This window comes from Coenobita brevimanus, chromosome 8 (genome assembly GCF_032717465.1).
Source record: "Coenobita brevimanus isolate Jiangsu-jjx chromosome 8, ASM3271746v2, whole genome shotgun sequence".
In the NCBI taxonomy this organism is placed as follows: Eukaryota; Metazoa; Arthropoda; class Malacostraca; order Decapoda; family Coenobitidae; genus Coenobita; species Coenobita brevimanus.
This window is the reverse complement of record NC_136961.1, coordinates 25,220,244-25,236,503: the sequence shown is the minus strand read 5'-3', so window position 1 is coordinate 25,236,503 and position 16,260 is coordinate 25,220,244. Positions and strand designations below refer to the sequence as shown.

The window sequence follows — 16,260 nt, the reverse complement described above, 5'->3', positions numbered from 1 at the left end:
GTGGAGGGAATGGGACTGAAGCAACGAAAGACTGGGCATCTGCATGATGATCATCAAGCACTGCTTTTCACTTTAGGCCCACTTTCCCGATCACCATCGAAGTGGAGATTCAGGAATTTGCTGTACAACGGAGACGCTGATCTCTACACTGGGCACAAAAGATCCTATCCTCGAGGCGATCCAAAGCTGACTAAGTTCAAACTAGGAAGAGGGGTACAAGATGGCCATATTCACCAGAAGTAGGCATGGCGTAACTTCAACGGTCAATGGAGAGAGGGCGAACGATATAGATACGCAGTAAAATCACTCAGTGAAAGCACCAATGTCGTGCATAAGAATGGTCACTTATGAAACAGTGACAAATGTTCTGAAAACAATCCTGATCGAAGTGAATATGAGGACGGTTGAACTGAGTGATGCCCAGTGGGAATTCCACTAGAGTTCATGGTTTTCTCACCAAAGTACAATGTTACGAATTTGTATAAATACATTCCCACGAATTCGCATCATAATAGACCCATCCCCTTACCAACACCTGACCTGACTAGCTGATCAGACCAAATGCGGGAGAATATGCCCTCAGGGCTGCGTCATCATTTATTCATTCACAATTTCTCTCCATTTATTTCTGTCACGCACAGCCACTCTTCCTTGCTCAACAGACATCCCTCTCGCACCCAGCGCTCTCTTCACACTGTCCATCCATCCTATTCGTGGTCTCCCTCTCAGTCTTACACCTCTCACATCAGATCTAGCTATCTTTTTCACCAATCACTCATTATCCATTCTCTCCATATGCCCAAACCATCGCAACACCCTCTGCTCAACTCTACAAGCCATCTCCCGAACAAGTCCAGTTTTCCTTCGCACTTCATCATTTCGCACCCGATCCATATGCGTCACTCCACACATACTCCTCAGACACCTCATCTCCATTACATTCAAACTTTTCCTCTCTGCTACACCCATATTCCATGTTTCAGCCCCATATAACGCAGTCAGTACCACAACACCCTCATACAGCCTTCTCTTTACATCCATTCTAAGTGAATGACATCTAAACACTTTTTTCATTCCTCCCAGCACCTTTCCTACTTCATTCATTCTAAACTTCACTTCTGCATCTATTCTTCCATCCACAACAACATGTGACCCTAAATATTTACAACACTCCACCTCCTCAAGCAACTCACCATTCAAAACTATATTCATCCCCCTACCATATATCAACCTCGTACACGTCATCACTTTACTCTTATTCTCATTTACTTTCAATTTCCTCCTTTCACACACCCTTTCAAACTCCTCTACCAACTGTCTCAATCTCTCCTCTGAATCAGCCACCAGTGCAGTATCATCTACAAACAGCAGCTGCTTCAGATTCCACTCTCCACCATGAACATTCACCAGACTCAGACCTCCACCTAACACTCTTGCATTCAACTCCCTTACAACACCATCCATGTAAATATTAAACAACCAAGGCGACATCACACATCCCTGTCGCAGCCCCACTCTCACGGGAAACCAATCACTCACAGCATTTCCCACTCTTACACACGCTCTACTATTTACATAAAAACTTTTCACCCCTTTTAGTAACCTACCATCAAGTCCATACAATCTTAAAACAGTCCACAAAGCCTCCCTATCAATTCTAGCGTACGCTTTCTCTTAATCCATAAATGCCCAAAACACATCCTTGCCTTTCGCTAAATACTTTTCACACACTTTTCCCACAGTGAACACCTGATCCATGCATCCCCTTCCTCTCCTAAAGCCACACTGCTCATCACCAATCACTCCCTCTGTACCCTCTCTAACTCTCATAATTAACACTCTACCATACACCTTACCTACAATACTCAATAGACTTATGCCCCTAAGGCTAGTACATTCATACTTATCACCCTTGCCTTTATACAACGGGACCACACAAGCACTTGCCCAGTCAATTGGCACCATACCTTTCTCGCAGCACACATTCAACAATCTCACTAACCAGTCAACAATAGTCACTCCACCACCCTTCAGGCATTCCACAGCACACCCATCCATGCCTGCAGCTTTCCCTGTTTTCATCTCCTTTACGGCTTTCTCCACTTCCTCCTTCATGATCAAAGAATCATTCAACTCTCCCAACACATTTATTAATTGCACCCTTCCATTCGCCACAATCTCAGCCACCCTTTCCTCCTCTACATTAAACAGTCTTTCAAAATACTCTGCCCGTCTCTTCCTTACTGCATCCATCTCAGTTAACATCCTTCCATCCTCTGCTTTTACTCGTTCTTCCTTCCCAGACTCTCCCTTTCGCACCCTTTTCACTTCCTTCCAAAACATTTTCTTATTCTGTTGAAAATTCTCTGTCAGCCGCCTACCCCACCTCTCATCTGCTGCCACTTTAGCATCAAGCACAGCCCTTCTCGCTCTATTCCTCTTTTCCTTATACCTTTCATATGACATCTCATCCTTCCTCTGCAGCCACACTTCATATGCACGTCTCTTCTCATCCACAGCTATACTTACTTCCTCGCACCACCATTCACTTCCTTTTCTTACACCACCACCCACACATCTCACACCACACACCTCTTCTGCATGCCCCACCACAGCACTCTTAAACAACTGCCATTCCTCCTCCACGCTGCCATTTTCCCGATCTTTCACTGCGTTCCACTCATCTTTCAATTTCTCCTGATACTCTATCTTTTTTTCTCTTTTATCCAACTCACTCACTTTCAAAACCTCCCTGCCACACCTAACCCTCCTAGCTCTCACCCATTTCTTACCTACTCTTAACTTTCCCTCGACCAAGTAGTGGTCAGACATACCTCCACCCTCCCCTCTCAGAACTCTCACGTCCAACAATCTTCCTATTACATTCCTAGACACAACCACATAGTCCATCAAAGCTCTATCAACAACCCTTCCACCCTCCTGTCTCACCCATGTATACTTATAAATATCTTTCTTCTCAAACAGCGTATTCCCAATCACCATCTCTCGCTCAACACACATTGCTATCATTCGTTCCCCATTTTCATTTCTTCCAGGCACACCATGCATACCAACTACGCCTTCAACTGCTACATTTCCCACTCTAGCATTCAGATCTTCCATCATTACCACATTCACTTTCGCTCCAAAACTCTGCAGACACTCATCAACATCATTCCAGGAAGACTCCCTCTCTTGTTCATCCCTTTCACTACCAGGCCCATATGCACTCACAAACACCCACAACTCACGTTCAAATTTCGCTCTCACCCACATCAGTCTCGATGACACCTCCTTCCATTCAATCACACATTTCTGTACTTCCGGACTCACTAACAAGGCCACACCTTCTCTTGACCTTCCTCTATCAACACCTGACAATCTTCCATTCACACTTCCAAACATAGATTCCCCTTTCCCTTTCATCTTCGTTTCACTCACAGCTAACACATCCAACTTTCTTCTCACAAACATTCTCCCAATCTCCTCCCTTTTAGCCTCAATCGTACTACATCCACGCACATTCATACTGTAGACCCAATCTTCAGGGTACGGGGATAACTCCATCCCCCATCCCTTTCTCTGGCCTGTCTCTTTTTAGGAACTAAAAAACAGAGGAGGGGGTCCCTAGTCCCCTCACCCCGCCCCTTTTAGTCGCCTTTTACGACACGCAGGGAATACGGTGGCAGTATTCTTCCTAACACAACCTGGCCGCAGAGTAGCAGTGTATATATATACACACATACACAGAGTAGTGTGTGTATATACACACACACACACACACACACACACACACACACACACACACACACACATTCTTGTTCTCCTCCTGATAATTATATTTTGGTCCATATCTGTTTTCCTTTTTCCAGCTTTGCTGTTTGTCTCAGATTTAACGTGTGTTTTAACTGGATGCTCTTGAAAATTCTCTCTTAAAACCCTGATGTAACCCATGCGTTATCTATAATCAGTGTACAGTAGCATGCCGAGTCCAAGGTATTAAGTGATTTCTTGTTAACTCTGTGAAAATGAATATTTGGTGATACTTCAGCATTCAGTTCAAAACAAGACCCATGTACATTAGTTCATGCCTGTCAGTTGGTGATATCACCCAACCGCTTTATCCCACCACCACCAGCTGGTGACGAGGCTGTACTGCGTGACGGTGATGGTGTCAAGCGACGACCCAAGTTTCCTTTCCGCCTTCGCTGAATCCTTCTTTAAGAGCCACCTCCTGCTGATCCAGACAACGAGGCTATTCATCTTCACTCGCCTCTCTCTTCACCGCCTCCACAGCCTCTACCACCTTCAGAAGACCCTATCATGTACCAACTCAGTACTGGCTGTCATCGACGACGTTTCGGATACATTAAGGTAAGCTAATATTATCTAAAGTGAATTAGACAAACTTCAGTGAAATGTGATGAGCTAGAATGACGCAAGAACGGAACATACCAAGGATTATGTCTAGTACGTATATAACAGTATCTTAGCTATGCCGATTTTTTGACAAATGAGTAAAAAGAAATCCGGTAAACGAAATATCTGCGGCAAATTTTAATTATATGGCTTTCAAAAGTCTTGTGTTGAGTAGTAAATTTGCACCTCTTGGAAAATAAATCTGTCAGTACAGGTGGATATACCTTGAAATGCCGATAATCTGTCAAGACGTTACAGAAACCTAGCATTATGGCATTCGTAGTTCGGGAGGTGGTAAGTTGTCATTTAAATGGCTACTTCTTATTTTTAACCATTAGACAGACTTAAGTACTGCCTACAAGACTGTCTTCCCTGAGGGTATAAACTGACTGAAGCATCTAGCTATGCCTGATTTTTATACGAACATGGCCGTTGCTGTACGTATTACAGCTCTTGGCAAGATCATCTGAAAAGTGAATTCGCTTAAGAATACATTTCTACATGATATCACATGAATTTTTGTCCTTCAAATATGACTGTAGTCATGGTATTTTTGCTTGAACTAGTGGAGTGCTTCACCCCTGGAGGTGTTTCTACTCCATGTGATTACTCCCCCCCCCAAAAAAAAAAAAAGTCAGAGGCAAAAAATACAGGTTAATTGTATCTAACCCTCTGAAAAATCATGTGTTTTTCTTCTCACGTGACCACTCTTCGAAGTAAGGTACAATATCCTTTTTTCACTTATATCTGTCAACATAACATTTACCAAGGCTTTATTTTGAGAACTGGAGCCATTACGGATTACACATAAAATAACAAAATAGAAAAGTGCTATTACATTCCATCTTACAGAGTGTGATATCAGTGATGATACGTTCACATATGCATACAATACACTATCTGTTGTTTGTCTACGGATATCATCTTTGTGTACATATTTCAACATATTTTATGTGCCTGTATGTGTTGATATTTCATATGTGCTCAGTACTGTAACAACTCTTCTTGCAACAGAAAAAAATATATATACTACAATATTAACAGCACTTCTTTAAAACACCTCTTCCCTGGGTTGAACTCAAACCCCAGCCTTAAGATACACGCATAATTAGGGATGAGTGTGCTGCGATAGAGGCACCATGACTCCACATACTCGTACATCTTACGCTCAGCTGAATACTTTCACTATTTCCATTACATCCATGTCGTGCATCTCAGTTCCCGTATCGTTGGGACTTCGACATTCCACCATACTCGTCATTTTTTGTTTGTCTGGCTTACACTTTTACCATACGAGAGATATAGATAGATAGAATAGAATAGAAGAGAGAGAGAGAGAGAGAGAGGTCAAATAGCTGGGATTTCTAGTGAGAGAGGAGAATTTGAGAGGACCATATCAAATGTTTAGAAAGAACGCATTCACTAGGCTACATGTCATACTGAGCACATCTTGTCAGGATTTGAAAAGTTCCTTGATACTTAAGAAGGAGTCATGATTTAGTTGGCATTTCAGCCTGAGAACAGATTAATCATAGTAAGATGATGCATAATTATGTATCACATTGAAATTAATCTGCTTGTTAAACCATTTCGCATCAAGAGGAACATGTGGGTAAGTAATTCAGGTTGTGAACAGTCGCCTATGTTCAGCTAAAAGAAACGCAAGCAATCCATATGTAAGAAAAACCTTTAATTAACCTTCTACTTCTAAAGATAAACTTTGATGTTTTCTCCAGGCTAACACCCAACACTTGTTTAGCCTAAAGAAGTCCTACAAAGTCACAAAGTAAAAAAATAAAAATAAATAAATAAAGTAGTGCACAGGAAATATTTCCATCCACTCTTGGTTCATAATGATCAGTGGGATCTATTGTCATGAATCAATCCGCGACATTTCCCTTTTGTGAGAAGCCACGAACTATTAGTGGAAAACTCACTGCGTATCGCTCAGCTAACCGTTTCTCCCTCCATTTCGGGGTACACTTTTCAAAACATTCTTCACTGTTTTCAAAAGTGACCGATTTAATGCACGTCACTAAGTGCTGTACTGAGCGATACTATTGTTTTCTTTATTGTTCGCCCCTGCTTGCACTTGACCGTTAAAAATGCGGCCTAGTGCTCCGCTTTTGTTCCCACGACTTACTCAGTCTAGTGTTTGCTGTGACGGAGACAGGACCTGTGCAGCAGTGCGAGAGGTCAGCTAGTACCCAAACTCCACTTACAGTTTCTCCAAGCTTCCACCTTTAGTTCTCCAGCATTGGGTGATACACCGCATTCATTGACTAGTATTTCCTTTTTGTATTTTGTAGTCATAAGAGTTTAGTTAAGGTGTTTTTCCTAGGTGTAAGTATTTAGCTTTTGTGTGAGTGAGTGAGTGCGTCTCATTGATTTGATTTGAACTGTAACGTTAAATTTATTTTTTGTAATTAATAAATTTAACAGTTCTTTTCCTTGAGCTTAATGTAAAGTAAAATCTTGTTTCATTTCTCCAAATTAAGCTTATTTTCCATATAGCTCCTAGCTTGCATAAACGTTTGCCTTCATAACTGGTACTTAGACCAGTCTTGTTGTATTAACTTAAAATCCGTTGTGCCAGATAGGAGTTAAAGCATCAGCAAGAGCCTGATATTATTATTAGTATTAGTTATTTATTGTCAGGGGTGAAGTAACTTTCTCCAGAGGCTAACAGTACAGTAATTCAGCAATTGTGAGTAATTAGTCTCTGCTGTGTACTGTTGAGAAAGTTTATAAATTCTCGTTCTTAGAGAATCGCAGCAAGTCAGCGTAAAGTAATCGTTGCTTGATGTAGCAAGACAATCATTGTCTCTGCTCTTCAATATTATTGAATATTAATATCAATTTAAATAACATTTAACCATTTATTTTAAAATTACTGTGTTATTAATAAAAACCCCGTGACAATTGGCGACCTCATTCCAGGATATTAACTCCTAGCCCTAAAGCTATTTACGAGATAGTGCTCACTCATTCATATTTAGGTATTTATCATTAAAGTTTATAGGCACAATCTTACTGGTGTTTACCCTTAATTTAGCAAGTGAATTTTGCTTTATTAATCAATAGAGTACCTAACTCTAGTTTATTCTTGGTAACGCCAGACGATTTTATTCGCTCCTGGGAAGTCGCCGTACCCATTGTGTTTATTATTGAGTCTTCCCAGTCATTTACATTTTTGATTTATTCTTTGCCAGTTTAGATAAGACTGGTCACCACTAGCTTGTGTCTGTACTCTTTTCTTGCGTTTATTAGTATTCGTCGCTAAGCAGTCAGTACTCAATTTCGGGTTGCTTAATAAATTAGTGCCATGGCTACCGCTGTATTTGTACAGGAAGCCAAAGATATGGGTCTCACAGACCCAGAGAAAATACAGAGTTACGTTCTCTCACGGTTCAATTACGAGCATGAACGTGAGAAAGATGCTCGTGAAGAGCGTAGGATTCAGCGTGAATACGAGCGAGAACAGCGTGAGGAACGCGAAAAGGAGCGCGAATACGAGCAGAAACAACGCGAGCTCGAGTTAGAAAAAGAGCGCGAACACGAGCGAGAACAGCGCGAATACGAGCGTGAACAACGAGACAAAGAACGAGAACATGAACTTGAAGTGCTGAAGCTCAAGCGAGATTCCTTGGCTTCAGACACGTCTGGTGCAATTGGTCCATGCTCCACGAGCGTTCTCCCTGCACATGTCCTGGCGACCCCACGCATCAAGCTTCCTTCATACAAGGAAAGCGAGCGAATCGAACCGTACATAGCTCGTTTTGAGGACATGGCAGACTTATATCAACTGGATGAGGCAGCTAAGCGGCTTCAGTTTCTTAGCCTATTTGAGGGCCCTGCCCTCGATATTCTCCACAGAATCCGTGGAGACAATCTCACATATGAGATGATGAAAGCTGCACTCATTAAGGCGTATGGTCTCACAGTAGACGACGTCAAAGTTCAGTTCATGCGAGCTCGTCTCCAAGACAAGGAGACAGCTGTTCAGTTCCTTGATCGTCTCACAGCTTACTTAAATGAGTGGATGGAGAAAGATGAAACTCCTTCCACGCGTGAGGGGATAATTGACCTTATGCTGCGTACACAGCTAGAGAGGTCGTGGCCTGCTGAGCTCATAGCACAGCTTAAGATCTGCCAGGTGAAAGATGCCAGCCAAATGGCAGAGAAGGCTGACGCATTCTTTACTGCATACGGGTATCAAGCTCGTAAGCAAAACACCTGGAGCAGAAAAGATACTGCCAAGTCTGGGAAGCCGTCTCAGACTGAATCCCAGCACCAAGGCCGTTCTCAGAGTAATGGCCAAGGTCCAGAACCACAGAAGGACCAGGGGCAAAATACACAGCAGCCTGCTTGGAAGCGGTACAACAAGCACCCTAACCAGCAGCAGTATCAGCCACGCAACTGACCGGCAGGACAAACTTTTTCACCACCAGCTCAAAAGAGGCAGGAAGCGAATGCAGCCTTCATTCCTCAGCAGCAGCACGGTGGTCACGTCCCTACTAGTGTGGGTACTTCCCCACAGTTCACTAGTCCCACAGTGACAGTGAACCCCCCTCCACAGATGGCCAATGTTCCATCTCCTTATAACCCTCAAGGCACAATGTTTGCCGCATCAATTCAGCAGCCTCATGAGTGGCTAGCTGCTTCCTCCACAGGCCCTCCCACAGGTGACAGTACCTTCCTTGTTCAGCCAGGGTTTGTGGGAGACATTCCTGTGAAGGTCCTGAGAGACAATGGTTCCTCAGGTTGCTCTGTCAAGCAGAGTCTAGTTCGGCCTGAGCAGTATACAGGTCGACAGATCCATGCAAAGCTTATTGATGGATCAGTGAGATTGTTCCCTGAGGCATGTATCCAGGTGGCATCTCCATTTTATACTGGTACGACACTTGCAGTTGTCATGCCAGAGCCTCTATTTGATCTTATAGTAGGCAATATTCAAGGAGCCAAGGATAGTTGCTCCGATGACGCTACTCAGACTTCGGCTGCTGCGGTAACACGAGCCATGACTGAGGCTCTAGACTGTGTCACCCCAGTGATCATTGAATCGCCGCAAGATCTGATGTGTAGTCAACTTGTTGTGCAAGAACAACATTCTGACCCGACACTTGCTGCCGTGCGGAACAAACAAAAGGGTCGAGTGATTAAGTATTCACGGGGAGGTCGAGCCAAGTTCCTTTGCAAACAAGGACGGCTCTACCGTGAGTCATGAACACCCGAGGGCGAGGTTCGACTGCAGTTTGTCGTTCCCGCCAAGTACCGCCTAGCAGTGTTACAATGGGGTCATTGTTCAGTCTCAGGAGGTCACATGGGCAAAAGGAAGACCCAGGGCCGTATCCGAGCTGACTTTTTCTGGCCAGGGATGGGACGGGACATAGATAGTTTTGTCCGTTCTTGCAGTGTGTGCCAAAGTATCACCACTAATCAGGGACATGCCCTTCCTGTGCCATTTGTAACTACACCTGTAATCTCTGAGTCAGTTGAGAGACAGGGTAGTGGTGAAGTGGGTGCAGACCTGACGTCTCGCCCATTGGCCCCACAGGACACATTGTGTCCAGGGCCTGTACATACATATTATGTACCGTAAGTTAAGGGGGAAGTTGAGAGGCGACTTGAGGCTATGGAAGACCCAAGTTTGCACAAGGATTCTCAGCTTCCTGGTACTAATATATGTACCGTAGGTTAAGGGGGAGGTTGAGAGGCGACTCCCCGAGTTTGCACAAGGATTCTCAGCTTCCCGGTACTAATATATGTACCGTAGGTTAAGGGGGAAGTTCGAGAGAGAACTCCGCAGAGGCAACTTGAGGCTATGGAAGACCCAAGTTTGCACAAGGATTCTCAGCTTCCCGATACTAATATAAGTATTGTAGGTTAAGGGGGAAGTTCGAGAGAGAACTCCGCAGAGGCGACTTGAGGCTATGGAAGACCCAAGTTTGCACAAGGATTCTCAGCTTCCCGGTACTAATATAAGTATTGTATTGTAGGTTAAGGGGGAAGTTCGAGAGAGAACTCCGCAGAGGCGACTTGAGGCTTTGGAAGACCCAAGTTTGCACAAGGATTCTCAGCTTCCCGGTACTAATATAAGTATTGTACTGTAGGTTAAGGGGGAAGTTCGAGAAAGAACTCCGTAAAGGCGACTTGAGGCTACGGAAGACCCAAGTTTGCACAAGGATTCTCAGCTTCCCGATATTAATATAAGTACTGTAGGTTAAGGCACAGGTTGAGGACCCGTGTGCAGTTCGAGGCTATGGAAGACCCGAGTTTGCACAGGGATTCTCAACTTGCCAACCATAATCGTGTGCTATAATTAATGGCGACCTCGAGTGTACGTCGTAGTACTGACTGCTAGGCAGAGAGAGTAATTGTAACATAATAAAATTTTGTCTCATTGACACTTTTGATGCTCCACCTCAATTGGTTTTGCAGGTTCAGCAATGGGTGTAGCAGTTTTGCTGTGCGGGCCAGCTGATCGTCTGCCGCACGCTGCCGCCTCTTCTCTGCCTTCGTCGTCGCCATATTATTAGTTACTGTGTCATTTTACACGTAGGTACAGTTACACTACAACTGTCACACCTACACCGTGTATTACATACATCACACTACACAACAATTAGTTGTCAGTGTAAATGTAGCGACTTTTCGCTCAGTTTGACCTGATTACAGGATTTTCACCGTCGTCACGGAGTTTTTCCCTCAAGCTTGCTTCTATTAACGTAAATACGAGGTTTTTTTCGCTCACTGGCGACTGCGACTTTCTCCTGTAGCAGGATAGCACACACACCACAGTGTGAATCTTGTGTGAATGACTTAGGATGTGTACATATATATATATATCCACAAATTTTTTCCCATAAGGAAAAAATTTAACTTTGTAAGGGCGTAATGTCATGAATCAATCCGCGACATTTCCCTTTTGTGAGAGGCCACGAACTATTAGTGGAAAACTCACTGCGTATCGCTCAGCTAACCGTTTCTCCCTCCATTTCGGGGTACACTTTTCAAAACATTCTTCACTGTTTTCAAAAGTGACCGATTTAATGCACGTCACTAAGTGCTGTACTGAGCGATACTATTGTTTTCTTTATTGTTCGCCCCTGCTTGCACTTGACCGTTAAAAATGCGGCCTAGTGCTCCGCTTTTGTTCCCACGACTTACTCAGTCTAGTGTTTGTTGTGACGGAGACAGGACCTGTGCAGCAGTGCGAGAGGTCAGCTAGTACCCAAACTCCACTTACAGTTTCTCCAAGCTTCCACCTTTAGTTCTCCAGCATTGGGTGATACACCGCATTCATTGACTAGTATTTCCTTTTTGTATTTTGTAGTCATAAGAGTTTAGTTAAGGTGTTTTTTTCCTAGGCATAAGTATTTAGCTTTTGTGTGAGTGAGTGAGTGCGTCTCATTGATTTGATTTGAAATGTAACGTTAAATTTATTTTTTGGGAATTAATAAATTTAACAGTTCGTTTCCTTGAGCTTAATGTAAAGTAAAATCTTGTTTCATTTCTCCAAATTAAGCTTATTTTCCATATAGCTCCTAACTTGCATAAACGTTTGCCTTCATAACTGGTACTTAGACCAGTCTTGTTGTATTAACTTAAAATCCGTTGTGCCAGATAGGAGTTAAAGCATCAGCAAGAGCCTGATATTATTATTAGTATTAGTTATTTATTGTCAGGGGTGAAGTAACTTTCTCCAGAGGCTAACGGTACAGTAATTCAGCAATTGTGAGTAATTAGTCTCTGCTGTGTACTGTTGAGAAAGTTTATAAATTCTCGTTCTTAGAGAATCGCAGCAAGTCAGCGTAAAGTAATCGTTGCTTGATGTAGCAAGACAATCATTGTCTCTGCTCTTCAATATTATTGAATATTAATATCAATTTAAATAACATTTAACCATTTATTTCAAAATCTACCGTGATATTATAAAAACCCCGTGACACCTATCACTTTCTTCCCTACTGTTTATACAATTTTGCTGAATGAGTTGTGTTTTTGCAGAGTCAGTGTTTTCTCGTTCCTGCCCTTCAGTGAGCCAGACGATATACCGCAGCTAGTGGCCACGTGGACTGCTGGGGGTGGCCTCACTCTCGCCTCCCCGCCCAACCTCTTTCCACCCAAATTTTTATGGTATGCTGATCATCGCCATGGCACCGGGCATATATACCAGGCACTTCCTCACTCAAAAAATTCGCAACTTTCTTCTCAGTGAATACGCAGTATAGTTAATAAGCGAAAAATGATGACTGTTTAACTGTTAGACAATTACTAAGACATTCTTCTGTTACAGGTCCCAGGGATTTATTAACTCACTTTCTGTAGATTTGTTCTGAATCACTTCCCAGTTCAGTTAATATAATGGTGAAAAATACCTGAAATGTTAAAATCTGTCCAATGACGTTTGCATAATTTTAGCTGCTGTTTCCAGACGATTTTCTTTGGCTTTTGGAATCTTTTTATGCTGGAAGGGCTACATACAAGACACCTTCCACTTACCCATTCACCCTAAGATGAATATAATTTTCTGGCAACAGCAATAATAAACAGTGAAACACGTTATGGAATTGAAATGGATAAGAACTACATCCATTACAGGTTTCACCACCGTCCCCACATTATATTAACTGCAGAAGAGTACCCAGCAAATGTAGCAGTGACTGTGGATGACCCCACAGTACCCGGGGGCAAGCGACTCACCTTCAGAGGTCCTACCGGCAATATGGTCGAATTCCTCTCCAGTAAACTGAATTTCAGGTAGATCATAAACAGGTGGATTATTCTTGTAATCAGATTTACCCAATGCAGAAAGAAAATAGAAAGGGGTAAGTTGAATGTCGATTTATGGTGGTGGTTGATAGGGCAGGGTGGAACAAAAATGCTCTCAGAAGCTGGTTTGATCTATTGAATTTACAGATGGAACATATTAATTGTTCGTGTGAGCGAGGGAGAACGCTATACTATGTATATTTAGATAACAGAACACATCAAATTCAAGATTCCACAGTTAAATATTTGTTCTTTCCCTGGAAAAGTACCAAGTTACTGGGATTTTGTTTCTCTCTTCACGAAGCATCAAAATTTAATTAATAAATACAAAAAAAGTTATTCACACATCATACTCCTCATACTTTTCTTTTCACAAAGTTCACCATTAGTTTACTAATGTCTTTAACCCGCCACGTGCCGGACACTTTTAGCCCTATGTGTCACTCCCGTGCCGGCCAATTTTCGATTTTTTTGGGGGAGGCTGAAATGATAAATTTTGATGTGAAAGAAATGACTATCACCATGAAAAAACTCACCGGAGGTCAGAAATGCGTTTTCTATAGTCCCACCGCTTGCATTCAGGTGTGTGTGCACGCAGTAATCCCCAGCAAAGGTGAGAAAAAACCCGTTTTCTGTGCAAGGTAAACTCAGGTATTCTCACCATGAGTCAGCGAAGGTATAGGAATGTTCTTTACACTTTTCTGTCCACTTTCCATAGGATTTCATAAAGAAAGCATTTTTTTTTTTTCCTGCAAATAAATCAGTTACTACTTCAACACCTGTCACACAATACGTATCTCTCTCACTGTGAATGCATTGTCGTACATGTTCGAGAAAATATGCCCAACTTGACTTCACAATGTACAGCCCTTTCACTTACGATACATTTTTTACAAGAAGCCTTCAGTATACTTAGACATTATAAGAGTATTTTTGAAAATCACTGTGAATACATCGTCTTACATTTACGAGAATATATGTAAAACTTGACTTCACTACCTTCAGTCCTTACACTTACAAGAAAATATTTGCAACATGCCCTCACTGTGTGCAATACTTATAACACTTTCTAAGTGTCTTTTTCCATACTTACAACACTTTTTGAGCGTCTTTTTGTCGCTCGTGATTACCACACTATTGTTACTCAATAGTTAACGGGAGTGTGGTACTCCTCAAAGCATGGGAATATACACAGTCCTACGTCACACTCTGCACACATATACCATGAGTCCTTCTGCTGACTACGTGGCCTTATAGTGCTGTTTGCACACGCGTGACACCTCTACTTGGGATTTTGATGCATTGCACGTGGAGGGACGATCCTGGGGAAGAGTCTAGCTGTGAGGCGGACAGGTGTGGTGGCAGTGTGGCGGTGGCGAACAGCGCTTCTATCTTCCCCATAGTCCTTCACTATCTCCCACATCAGCTCACGAATATATCCCTCAAAGGCCTCCTGGATGCCAGTGGTATGTGCGTGGAGATAGTGAGCATTGAGGATAGTGATGTTGAGGAGGTGGAAGAATAATTTCTTATATCACTTCATCATGGGCCTGGCACAGTCCACGCTGGAAATCATTGCGTCCGACTGATACACCTGTCACATGTTCACATTGTAGATCGACAGGTTCTGGTTTCCAGACGTAACGCTGCCCTTCAGCCCTGTAATCAATGCTGTCTGTGCTGTGCACAAGGGGCCAATCAACAAACGAGAGGAGGAAGACTTCAAGGTTGTGGTGCGATACTGTGGCGAGGATATTATTCGCCTTGTAAAAAAAAAAAACTCACTTTTTTGAAGCTTCCTCGCCATCTTTTGCTGACGGTTCTTCTTACAGTGCCGCTCAGACCAGTTTCCTGCATGTGAAGTTACCTGGCGAGAAGAGGGCTTGTGTACCAGTTGTCCAGGTACAGGACATGCCCACGATGAAGGTATTTCTCGATCATCATCCTTACCACAGCCCCTGACAGTCCCAAGCATCTATCTTCTTTGATGTCCATCTGAACACCTGTGTACAGGACTATGTCCTGCACATGTCCAGTCCTACAGTCGCACATCACGAAGATTATGAAGCCAAACCTGTATCTTTTGCAGGGGATATACTGTCTGAATGCGATATTACCTTTCCATACCACGAGACTCTCATCTATGACGAGGTCTCGGTATGGAAAGAAGGAGGAATTTCTCTTGCAGATGATTGAAAATTAGACGTATCCTCCTCATCCTGTCTGTGTTGTTAGCGTTATCAGGGTCACGTGTGTCAAAAAAAAAGGTAGGCAGCTCAGGATGTAATGAAATCTATTCCTCCCCATCACCTTGCCAAAAAATGGTGTCGCCATTACCGGATCCATAGCGCAACAGGAAGGAAGTTGATTATTTTTCAATATCCCTATCAAAAGCACAAGTGGTAGGAACACGTACACTTCACTCAGTGTTATGTCAGGTTCAAACAAGCGGCTGTGTGGTGTCTGTCGTTCCCCCACGCTCAAAGGCTGCAAAGGTGTTGGTAAGGACAACAATTTTCAACATAGAGTCCACTGAGAAGTAGTTTCTAAAAAAAAGTCCAGCCTACTTGAGCTACGGGTCAGATCAGGAACAGTACACACGGCCACATTCTCGTGGGTGAACGGGTGAATGAGGAGGACAAATTCACTCCCGTCCTCCCACTCCCACGTCGTTTCCTCATCATCATCATCATCATCGCCTCCATTGTCCTCGGGCCGTGGGGAAGCGTAGGGAAGTGTAGGGAAAGGGAGAACAGTTTCACGTGAGGTGCTGGGTGTGGGGCACGCGGGAAAACTTTGTTGTGAGTTGCTAAGGTGAGCTGGGTCACTTGAGGGCGAGAGATAGCAGTCCCTCTTCTCTCTCTTATTCTCCATTCCCTCCCTCCTCTCTAGGAGAGAGAGAGAGAGAGAGAGAGAGAGAGAGAGAGAGAGAGAGAGAGAGAGAGAGAGAGAGAGAGAGTTACGGGTAGTCCTAAATTGCATAAAAAGTATGCTTTATTGGCAGTGGAGTGTGTAAGGTAAAGGTAATGTATCGTAGTTTGAAAGAGAGAGAGAGAGAGAGAGAGA

At 43.2% G+C, this 16,260-nt stretch overlaps 1 long non-coding RNA gene across 1 annotated transcript; it reads left to right on the top strand.

Moving 5' to 3' along the window:
• The first annotated feature begins 4,306 nt into the window (after positions 1-4,306).
• Positions 4,307-13,088, top strand: LOC145408105 (uncharacterized). Its single transcript, XR_013898857.1, has 3 exons — positions 4,307-4,374; positions 12,430-12,558; positions 13,024-13,088. It is a non-coding gene; the product is annotated as an uncharacterized LOC145408105 (long non-coding RNA).
• Positions 13,089-16,260: the final 3,172 nt, after the last annotated feature.